We start from the raw sequence: 12487 nt of genomic DNA on the forward strand, positions 1-12487 counted from the left end.
CTACCATGTGTAAAATAGCTAGCTAGTGGGGAGCTGCAGGATAAAGCACAGGGAGCTCAGCTCGGTGCTCTGTGATGACCTAGAGGGCTGAGAAGGGGGTGTGGGTGGGAGGGAGGCTCAAGGGGGAAGGCATACATGCATATATAGATAGATAGATGGCTGATTTCCTTCATTGTTCAGCAGAAACTAACAATAGTGTAAAGCAACCATATCCCACTTTTAAAAAAGAAGCACATAGAGAGAAAGCGGTCCAGCTGGGTGAGGGGAGCACAGTATTAGACGAGGAGGTAAGGGATGTCTGAGCTGGTGGCATCTGGATACCTGAATGGCTAATGGGCTGACCAGATGATCTCAGAGGGAATAATACTACAGATAGAGGGAACAGCAAGTGCAGGAGGTCTGAACGAAAATGAGCCTGATGTGTGGAAGGGAGAGAAGGAGGCCCAGAGTGAGCAGTGTTGCTGGAGAGGGAGAGGGAAGGGTGAGCTGAGGGCATTCAGGAAGGCAGGGTCCACACCGCAGAGCTTCGTGGGCCTTTTGATTTGATTCTTAGTAAAAGTGGAAGCTATTAAAGGGTTTTTCCGCTGTCTTATATTTTAAACAGTGGGATGAGGGAGTATGAAAGCAGGTAAGTCAGTTAAGTGTCCAGCTCTGCAGTCCACATGAGAAATGATACTGGTTCTGAACTTTGCACTGTGGGGGCAGCAAGGGAGCTGGAGAGAAGTGGACAGGTTTAGAACGTCTCAGAAGTGGTGCTAGCAACCCTCTATTTATGAACTGAGTGTGTGGGTGTAAAAGAAGGCCCAGAATCAGGGACTAGAGAGTGGTATTTCGGTTTGAGCAATTCCATGTAGATGACTGGGGCTTCCCAGGTGGCTCGGCTGGTAAAGAATCCACCTGCAATGCAGGAGACCTGGGTTTGATCCCTGGGTAGGGAAGATCCCGTGGAGGAGGGCATGGCAACCCACTCCAGTATTCTTGCCTGGAGAATCCCCATGGACAGAGGAGCCTGGCGAGCTACAGTCCATGGGGTCACAATGAGTCGGACACGACTGAGTGACTAAGCACAGCATAGTGCGTAGCTGGTTATTCATTTACAGAATCTGAGGAGAAGTCACTATTTTTTTTTAGAAATAAGAGTGCCATGCTGGACATGCCAAAAATTATATGCATCATGTGGATATGGAGTAGATACTGCTCAAATTAATTATGGAACTCATAGGGGAGGTTAGGGCAGGGATATAGTTTTAGGGGCCATCAGAATAGAGACAGTATTTAAAGCTTGGGATTGTACACACTGTCCTGGAGGGGGTGTCCTGTCAAAGAGGAGGGCAGGGGGAAGGAGCCAGCAAAGAAGGTTGAGAAGAACTAGCCATTGAAGGAGCAGGGACACCAGGAAAAGTGAATGGGTGGCGGAGACCAAGAGGAGAAAGTGGGACATGGTGCCACATGCTGTTCAGAAGTGAAAAGATGAAAAGATGGGAACATGTCATGAGCTGTGGCAATTTGGAAGTTGGTGACTTTGACTAGAACAGTTTCAAGGTGGTGGAGGAGGGAGCATCCTGAGGGACAGACAGTGGCAGGAGCATGACTATAAACTACTTCCACTTGGGGGACGAGTTTTGCTCTCGAGGTGTGGCCAAGACACTATCTGCCTTCTTCACACTCATCTTCCCCTTTTACTTTAGAAGCAGCACCTCTTCACCTCATCTTTGCTACCTGGAATAAAGACTTCATTTTCCAGCCTCCCTTGTAGCTGTGGATGGAAGTATGGTCCCAGGACTAGGTTCTTGACAAAGTATTTCTAGGCAAGCTTCTTAAAAGGAAGAAATTCAGCTGATTCATATTGTTGTATAGCAGAAACCAAAACAACATTGTAAAGTAGTCATCTTCCAATTAAAAATAAATTTAAAAAATTACAATAAGAAAAGGAAGCAATTCACCTGGGAGGAGCACCACTTCGCCTTTTTTCTGCTGTCTGGAATGTAGGATCTGATGGCTTATACCTCAAGAGCAGCCATCCTGAGCCATGAAGTAATTGAGAGCTTCTGCTGCTAAGTTGCTTCAGTCGTGTCCAACTTTGTGTGACCCCATAGACAGCAGCCCACCAGGCTCCCCCGTCCCTGGGATTCTCCAGGCAAGAACACTGGAGTGGGTTGCCATTGCCTTCTCCAATGCATGAAAGTGAAAAGTGAAAGTGAAGTCGCTCAGTCGTGTCCAACTCTTCTCGACCCCATGGACTGCAGCCTACCAGGCTCCTGCATCCATGGGGTTTTCCAGGCAAGAGTACTGGAGTGGGGTGCCATTTCCCTCTCCGAGTAATTGAGAGTGTGATATCCAAATCCAGTGTAGTGAGAAAGGTGATAGAGTCTGGTCTCTGATGACTCCGTGGATTGTCTACTTTTGCAAATCTTTAATGTGAGAGAAGAAATACTTGCATGTCTAAATTATTGTCTTTCCCCCTCTTGTGTTAACCAAATCTATTCCTAATTAGCACAGAATTGAAGAGAAATGGTGGTGGGTTGGAGATAGACATGAGGTCAATAGCTGTTTTGTTTGCTTGTTTCTAAGTCTAATGATTCACTGAGTAGTTATTAGATACTCTGATGTATTCTTTGGAAAAAGTTCCAGAGTTATTCAAGATACCTCTTATGAAATGCCATTTGAGTTTTTGTTTCTGGATTTAGATTTAGTGTATCAGTCAGTGTTCTTGGGTTTGAGCAAGATAAATGGATGATTTAAGCAGAAAAGGAGATGCAGGGGCTTCCCAGGTGGCTCAGTGGTAAAGAATCCACCTGCAAAGCAGGAGACCTGGGTTCAACCCCTGGGTCAGGAAGATCCCCTAGAGTAGGACATAGAAAAGGAAATGCAGGAAGGCAATCAGTGTCTAAGTGTGCTGTGGATGGGTGGGGAGTCAGGCTTGGGTGATAGGCGGAGTGAGAGGGTCAGCACACAGGACCACAGATCCCATCCTGTCACGGAATCAGCCTGTCAGGGGCACAGTAGCCCTTGCTGTCAAGGGCTGGATGCCCACCCCGCCCCCCCGCCCCCCGCCCTCGCCGCTCTTGGAGGCTGAGCAGATTTAGCCAAATAGATTCTCTGCTCCCCTCCCTCATGTGTCACGCATGCCTATTCAAAATCTGTGATGGAGTATCGGGTTGACCTACCTTATGCGCTCATCTCCTAGCTGTAAGGGAGGCTGAAAAAGAGCCAATCTGGCCTTTTTAGACTTCTGGAGTGAGTGGTGCTTTCCACAAAAAGTCACATGCAGGCTCAGATGCCAGGTAGACCAAAGTAATAGTTAAAAATGCCAGCAAATATCTAGTATGTTTAGTTTCTTAAGTATTATAATAAACCAGCAGTTAGTGTTCATTTAAAAAGTTTACAGGCAAGTGACACATGCCATGGTAATTTGAATATGGATTTTTAAGTCTATTTGGATTGTGTACAGAAAGATAAATTACTTAAAACTATAATAAATTAGTAAAATATATAGAAAAAATCACAAAGACATATTTGAATGATAAAATCAGCTTCTGGTTCATAAGACCCATTGCTAAGATAAGCTGGGACAATGTGAATGTCAAATAAATAATAACTTTTTTTCAGCATTGTTCCTTCTTTTTAATTGGAATATTAATTTTTTAATTTTATAAGACTAGAGTTTACCCACGCCTGTCTTTGGAATGTGGGTAATGTCTACAGCATGGAAGGATAGTTGACAAATTCAGCCCCTATTTTTGCAAACTGGCTAGCACTAACAATTTACCATTTATTTCATAGTTACTATGTGTCATGCATTGTGTGGGGTACACACATTTTCTTATCTTGTCCCCACAATAACCCTTTGAGTCATCCCCACTCTATGGCTACGAAAATTTTGGTGCGGAGAAGCCAAGTCACTTGCTCAAGGTCAGGTAGCTGGTGAATGCCATAACGAGGTTTCTAATTCAGGTTTAATGAAAGCAAACTTGGGTATGATTTAGCAAAGGAGTGCAATAGGGCACTTAAGGGGCTCAAAAGCCTTGTCCAGGTGAATTCACTTCAGGAGTCATCCCAATTTACATCTTCATTGGGAGACTCTAGACGCTGGCGAGAGTTGCACATGACTTAGGTAAATGTCCACCTGATTTAGTATATTAGATGGTGCATGATGATCAATAGCAAATAGGACTTGACAGTTTGTCCTTATCTGTTGAAATACCTTTAGCTCTCTGTTGGTAGATGTGGTAATTTCCACATACCTCAAGCTGAATATCTACCTATAAAAAGTGGATTATCTAGGTTGCATGTTTATGCTCATCAGATTTACCCACTTACCTTATTAGTGGGTCAAACAATTAATAGAATAAATAATCAAGTTTTGAGTTTAATTAGAATACTGTGCAGACATAGTGAGGCCAAAAGTGACAAGAAAGTCATATTTAAATGCAAATTGAGTGGACATGTTGACCTCTCATTTGTCTATATATATCTGATTATAAATGTTATATAAGATTTATTTTCAGAATTTTATTGTCTTATAATAGAACCTGATAATATTTTATTTAATTCATGATAACCTCAAGAATTAAAAATTTCTACTAAAGAAAATAAACAGGACAGAAATAGTAATACATTAATTCTCATTCCATAAGGACACAAGGGGGAATGCTTACTGTTTGATAAATTGAAAAGGAAATAATTTTTGGAGAGATAGAAGTGGAGTTTGTAACCTTTTGAGAGGATACAGTTTTTTCCCCCCCTCTCTCCCTCTGATGAAATCCTGCTCTTATTCAGGTGTGACAGTGAAGTCTATTGAAGGTGACTTCCCTTTTGTGTCAGTGGAGAGGGGAGAAGCAGGTTACTAAGCCTCTGAGGGTGCTCCCTGCATCTTTAGCTAGAGATAGGGCTTTGGTGGGTTTATGGAGCCCTTGAAATCATACACAAAATGTTGCATTTAGGAATGTGGGAGTGTTTTTGTGGAAGAGGTTCCCTAGCTCCTGCCACTGCCTCTGAGGGGGCTGTGATCCCAAAAGAGTAATCAGTACTGCTGGTTTGATTCCTGGGTGGGGAAGATCCCCTGGATAAGGAAATGGCAACCCACTCCAATATTCTTGCCTGGAGAATTCCATGGACAGAGGAGTCTGGCAGGCTATAGTCCATGGGGTCGCAAAGAATCAGACAGGACCGAGTGACTGAATATGCATATACACGATTGAGGGGGGATCCTGTCATCTGAACATGGAAGCAGACACATTTACCCTTAAGTCAAACGGATTGCTTGAGAACAGGTGCAGAACTGGCATCAGTACAGTATTACTTGTGATTATACACATTGCTTTCAAATATTTTAATATAAATAACAATTTTAAAGTTCTATTTAAAGAGAACTTTACAGTTACTGCTGCTGCTGCTGCTGCTGCTAAGTCGCTTCAGTCATGTCCGACTCTGTGCGACCCCACAGACGGTCACTTTAATCTATGTTTGCTCATTTAAAAATCACAGTAATAGTGGGACTTCCCTGGCAGTCCAGTGTTTAAAACTTGCCTTCCAGTGCAGGGGATGCATTCAATCCCTGGTTGGGGAGCTAAGATTCCACATGCCTCTTGGCCAAAAAACCAGAACATAAAACAACAGAAGCAATATTGTAACAAAGTCAATAAGACTTCAAAAATGGTTCACATTTTTTAAAAAGTCTTTAAACATAAATAAAAGGTTTAAATTAAAAAAAATACAGCAGTCTGTGCTAAAAACTGGAGAATTAAAATTATTTTCATCTTATAGCCAAGCAAATAAAAACACAGAGGGGACAAAACCAACAACTTGTTCTAGAGATCGGAAGACTCACAGAAGTAAAAGCCCTTCCCATAGTGTTTGGATCAGGAGTGGCCATCTGACTCCAACTGGCTCAGTCGGAGATCCTTCTAAGATGGTTTGGAAAGGTGACCAAAAATCAAATTGTCTGTCCCTTGGGGATCTGGGGTGCAGTTCTTCTATCATAAATAGTGAAGCAGGAAGAGGAGGGTTAAAGTAAGGGGAGAGGGGTGAAGGGAGGCTGGAGAACTTTCGTGGGCTCTGATTCAGGCTGTTCATCTGCCTCAGGTCCCTGAGATAGATTGCGTCTGAGACAGAGCTTGGAGCAGAATCTGAATGGACTAGAGAAGATATTTGTCACTTTTATTGGGATGTATCGCTTGAGTGATGTAGAGGACGCATGGAACAGAACTCTGGTGGAAGCAGGACTCCTGCTTGACCCAGCGTTGGCAAGAATCATGACATAGAATGCAAAAAAGTAACTTGAATTCCAATCTTGTCTTGGGTCTCTTGTGGGCAATTCACAATGCTTTTTATAAGAACATCTTTTTAAAAAACCACTTTCACCTGATTCCTGGCTCCTCAGGCCTATTTTGAAATAGGCCTTGTTAGTTGTTACTCACATAACAACCAAAAATCTCTGTAACATTTCAGCATGTGTGGATTTATGTCTCATTGTTCTCACTCCCTTCTTCCCCCTCCTGTTCTTTCCTCTCCTTATCTTTATTACTCATCACAGAAACTTGGAAACTTGGGAGTGGGTACAGAGGAAATAGAAGTTTTGAGAAAAACTGGTAATATTTACATGTTCAGAAATATCACTCATGCTACATATGTTTATAATAAACTGGTTTTTGCCTAAAATGATATGATCTGGTTTCTATTATTTCTATCAAAGAGTTTGAAGTAATGTGTTCTTGGAGATAGTGGTAGAATTGAGGCAAGAACTTGAGTCATTTGACTTAAAATCTCTTGCTCTTTTGCACACCCTGACTCTGTCTGCATAGTCTTCGACTGCCAGAGAATTAAGGATTCTTTAATCCTCTGAGTACTTTAAAAACAGGTTTGTATTTCTTACTAGTCTGTGATCTCCATGAGGGCAGGTACTGTGTCTGTTTTGCTCACTTGTGTATTTTCAATGCCTAACATATCGTTGATGTGTGAAAAACTGTTGGTGCTAAAAAAAAAAAAATCATTGAGTGAATGAAGTCTCATCTTCATTTTTTAAAATTTCATAATCTTATTTACATTTGTGGAATACCTTGACAGAAAAATATAGGAGATGAATACAACTATGAGTACAATTGCTCTTAAATTTAAGCTGCCTTTCAAGATAAAATTTTAAATTTCTGATAACTTTTCATTATTGTTTCTGGGTTTCCCCTCCTTGTATTTTGTATTTCAAGGGAAACTTTTTCAATTAACCATGATTTCTGTTGAAAGCTCTTTACTCAAAGAGGGCAATCAGTCTTATCTTCAAGTGTGTTACATGTTAACACGACGGGGAGTGGAGGCTAATTTTGCTAATCAGAAACAGCTCCAGTTACATAGCTCAGGCCCAAAATTATGGGATGGACAATAGACAGGGAAAAAGATTGATGAAACAATATTTCAAGCCATGTTTTCCACACATGTTGCAATGAATCTGTATTGGCATTATGATGAATACAAGTCATAATTGACTTGGTTGAAAGCCCAATGAGTGTGTTGTGTGATACTGACAATTGCACTGGGCTGTGAAAAATCTTCCTTGACATTTGAAAAAAACTTCTTGTTCTTATAGCCCAACAACATTTGTAACAGAAGAGACTTAACCTTAATATCAACTTTATTCTTCTAGGAAACACTTTCATGACCCATACCCCTAAAGGACCTGAATTTCTTCTCCCAGGGACTCAGGCCTTCCTACCTCTCTCCTTTCCATCCTTAGATCTTGGATTCAGAAGAGGGTGGACTTAACATTCCAGGGGCAAGAAGGGATCACAGTTATGGTGGTGTCCTTGATCTCTCAAACTGAGCTGAGGTATCAGTGAGGAGCAGAGAGTGCTCTGGACTGAAAGATCAAGCTTAAGGTTCAAAACTTAACTGTGGCACTTTCTAGCTTTGTGACCTCCAAAAAGTTAATTAGTCCTTCTGTTAATAAATTCCTCAACTGTAAAACAGGAATAATGGTACTTTTACAGGCTTACAACTAAATGAGGTGATATCTTAAATACTGGTACATGTAGACCTCCAAAAAGGAGTGCTTTCTCATTTTCATTCCCAGTTTCTCTCCTTCAATCAATTTTGCGCCTCTACAAAGAAAAACCTGTGACTTCCACTTTTGAGATTTTTCTCTGAAAAAATATCTTCCTTTGACTCTTGGCAAGACTTGTGGAGATTGCAAACTCTCCCCTGCATCTGTGTCTCTAGGGCAGTAGGACTCTACAGCCTGGTGAGCATACAGGGAAAATGTCAAGTTCAGAATCTCCAATAACCTTGCTCACTCAAGCCCTTGAGTACCAAGTGACAGGCAAATGGTCAACCATGTTGGTGCCTATTCTCTTTTTCTTGTATATTACAAGGAGCTAATAAAGTACCATAGTGAAAGAGAAAGTGTTAGTCACTAAGTCGTGTTGGACTCTTTGGGACCTCATGGACTGTAGCTCGCCAGGCTCCTCTGTCCTTGGAATTCTCTAGGCAAGAATACTGGTGGGGGTTGCCATTCCCTTCTCCAGGGGATCTTTCCAACCCAGGGATCAAACCTAGGTCTGCTGCATTGCAGGCAGATTCTTTATCATCTGAGCCACCAGGGAAGCCTATAAAGTATCATAAGCTCATGGATTACAACAGGCAATGACACAATAATTGACTAAAAAGATCATCTTTTAAATACTTTAATCATTTAGACATGCATGTTAAGATAATTTTCCCAAATTAGGATAAATTTTTAGTAGAAAGTGGGTGTTGCTGCTGCTTCTGCTAAGTCGCTTCAGTCGTGTCCAGCTCTGTGCGACCCCATAGATGGCAGACCACCAGGCTCCCCCATCCCTGGGATTCTCTAGGCAAGAACACTGGAGTGGGCTGCCATTTCCTTTTCCAATGCATGAAAGTGAAAAGTCAAAGTGAAGTCATTCAGTTGTGTCCAACTCTTAGCGACCCCATGGACTGCAGCCTACCAGGCTCCTCCATTCATGGGATTTTCCAGGCAAGAGTACTGGAATGGGGTGCCATTGCCTTCTAGACCAAGGCAAATTTTGCGTCGTGTCAAAAAAACTTTGCTTAGATCATCTTCACATACACAAGTAAATTATATTATTGATGGCTATGGCTTATTATATCTGGTAAGATATAAGCAAAAAGCTTAATCTATTAATGGATTGAAATCACTAATTCCCTCAGATTCTGTGATTCTTTGTAAAAGGGGAGAATTGAATCTCTGTAAAAATAAAGCCACTTTTGATTTCTGCAATGTATATTTTCCATGTAATCTCCTTTCTATTTTTGGTAGCATAGCCAAATATTTTGGTTTGCCTGATGCTCCAATACTTTGGCCACTTGATGTGAAGAGCTGACTCATTGGAAAAGACACTGATACTGGGAAAGATTGAAGGCAAGAAGAGTAGGGGGTGACAGAGGATTAGATGGTTGGATGGCATCAATGACTCAATGCATATGAATTTGAGCAAATTCTGGGAGATGGTGAAGGACAGGGAAGCCTGGTGGACTGTGGTCCATGGGGTTGCAAAGAGTTGACACGACTTAGCTACTGAACAACAGGACAATCTTGTCTGGAGACTTTTGTTCTGGTGTAATTATTAATACACTTCCCCCAGCTCCCCACCAAAGGTGTTTTGAACAATGAAATTTTATGAGGAGAGTGAAAAAGTTGGCTTAAAACTGAACATTCAGAAAAATACGATCATGGCATCTGGTCCCATCACTTCATGGGAAATCGATGGGGAAGCAATGGAAACAGTGACAGACTTTATTTTTGGGCTCTAAAATCACTGTAGACGGTGACTGCAGTCATGAAATTAAAAGACACTTGCTCCTTAGAAGAAAAGCTATGACCAACCTAGACATCATATTAAAAAGCAGAGACATTACCTTGCCAACAAAGGTCCATCTAGTCAAAGCTATGGTTTTTCCAGTGGTCATGTATGGATGTGAGAGTTGGACTATAAAGAAAGCTGAGCGCCAAAGAATTGATGCTTTTGAACTATGGTGTTGGAGAAGATACTTGAGAGTCCCTTGGACTGCAAGGAGATCCAACCAGTCCATCCTAAAGGAAATCAGTCCTGAATATTCATTGGAAGGACTGATGCTGAAGCTGAAACTTCAATACTTTGGCCACCTGATGAAAATAACTGACTCTTTAGAAAAGACCCTGGTGCTGGGAATGATTGAAGGTGGGAGGAGAAGGAGACAACAGAGGATGAGATGGTTGGATGGCATCACCAACTCAGTGGACATGAGTTTGAGTAAGCTCTGGGAGCTGGTGATGGACAGGGAAGCCTGGCGTGCTGCAGTCCACGGGGTCACAAAGAGTCGGACATACTGAGCGATTGAACTGAACTGATCCTTGGAGGTTTACATTTACTATTTTTCCTTTGGAATTTCAGAAGTAAACCGGAAATTTCAGGTTTACCTTTAGAACAGGAGTTCTATGGATTGAAATCAGAATTTGAGGGAGACTATGAACTTGGAGAGGAAAAAAATATGCCCTTCAGTTCAGTTCAGATGCCCTTAATATATCTAATTCTAATTGCCCTTCAACTATGAATGTAGATGACAAACCACAGTGGTGTTATTTCTCTTGTGACTTAATTATCAAGAAAATCTACAGATATTTTCATATCTATAGCTATTGCAGATTTGCAAAATATCACTATTCATTGTTATTTCTGAATTAGAAAGATCACATGGACCACAGTCTTCATGTTTAGAGATACTGCGTAGTGTTGCTGGCCAGCTATTGGTCAACTCTATACTTTCATCAACAAATAATGTAGTCCTAGACCCATATCCCAGACAGTTATGCTGCTTTACAAGATTAGCCACCTACAATTGTTTGTTGATCAATATGAGGAATTAGTTCTTAAATGTTTGCAAAACTAGACAGTTTAAATAAGAATTCTTCACTCTCTGTAAGGCAGCAAGGCCTTTTGAACAGAGTGCATAAATTCTATTGTCGCCTAAATGGATACTCTTGGAAATCTTGCTGTCACTGCTGGAGTGGATGCTTTATCTCAGGAAGATGAGATGCAAAAGTCTCTGTCAGTTTCTTTGAAAAGACAAATTTGCAAACATCTGGAAACAGTTCAGAAAGTTCTACCCGTTATTTTATATTGATGACATCAAAATTGAACCATGAACTCTTACTCTTTTTTCTTTTTGCTATGAAGTATATTAAGATGATGAGCTAGCCAAAGGGGAATTCATTAGTCTTAGGTTAAAAAAAAAAAAAAAAAGACTCCAGTTGGAGTTTAATTCAAAAAACCTTGGAGATTTCAGGTGTTCCTCAACAGAAACTATCCTTGTCTTGTAAAGAAGCTCTACAAAGATTTACATTTATGAATCAGCAGTCTCAATGTCTGTAACAATAACAAAAAATTGACATAAGCTGTTTATCCAACAAGACATGCCTATAGCCTTTTCAAAGCCCTCTCCAGAGATTAATGTCCTTATTCAATCTAGCAACAACAGACTTCCCACTGATACATCTTTACAGATAAATTTATTTTTAATTTGTTTATATTTTGATGTATTTTTGAACTTAATACACTAATAAAAAACACATAGTAATATATTACACATTTGTTTTTCAAAGCTGTTTTGACAGCCACGTCTCAATGTGATTGGTTTCTCTTGTAAATCTGTGTATTTTATCTCTTTGCATTAAAAAAAATCATTCTGAAAGAGATCCCTAACTTGATCAGTTTGCCTCTAGAGTGCCAACAGGGCCCATGATACACCTATAGGGTTAAGTATACTGGCTTTGGGGAATTTCCTGGAAGTCCAGTGGTTAGGACTCGGCACTTTCACTGCTGAGGGCCCAGGTTCAATTCCTGGTCAGGGAACTAAGATTGCACAAGCTGCTCAGGGCAGCCAAAAAATATATATATAAGTTCCTGTTGTCTATGGCTTGATCATTTCTGAAAGAAAAAATGGGACTCCTTGTCCAGGCCCACAATCATGGACCATCAAGTTTCCCTGAACTTGTTCCTAAGTAGAATCCAGAGGATTCTAATAAATAATTTAACAAAACAAAGCACCGGCTTTGGAGCTGCATCTCAAGGTAGAAACTTCTAGGAGACACAGTAGGCACAATATCATATCTTCTCCGTACAGAACCGTGGGGTCTTGCACACGGTTGTAAGGACTGAGGAGCACACTCACTGTGCAGACTTGTGTGTATCATGCCAGCAAATGGCTAGAAACCATAAGCACCACAGAGAAATACAGGTAGGTTTCTAAGGATGGTCAGAAGGAAGACTGTTACCAGGGATAGCAGGAAACACATGGAAAAAGTGGTATTCCTGCTGGTTTGGATGGAATTGGTAAAATCTGAATATTTCAAGTGGGGATATTCATGCTAAATTTGTCCATAGGGCATCCAGACCAGAGACCTCAGAGGCACCCTTGAATTCTCCGCCTCACACCTGCATCTGTGATCAAGTCTTGTCCCTTAGGTCTCTTTCCTAATCTT

The 12487-nt window shown here is 41.2% G+C and overlaps 1 non-coding gene across 1 annotated transcript; it reads left to right on the top strand.

Annotated features, from left to right (window-relative positions):
* The first annotated feature begins 11785 nt into the window (after nucleotides 1–11785).
* Nucleotides 11786–11858, top strand: TRNAE-UUC (transfer RNA glutamic acid (anticodon UUC)). The gene has a single exon. It is a non-coding gene; the product is annotated as a tRNA-Glu (tRNA).
* Nucleotides 11859–12487: the final 629 nt, after the last annotated feature.

This window comes from Bos taurus, chromosome 17 (genome assembly GCF_002263795.3).
Source record: "Bos taurus isolate L1 Dominette 01449 registration number 42190680 breed Hereford chromosome 17, ARS-UCD2.0, whole genome shotgun sequence".
Classification (NCBI taxonomy): domain Eukaryota; kingdom Metazoa; phylum Chordata; class Mammalia; order Artiodactyla; family Bovidae; genus Bos; species Bos taurus.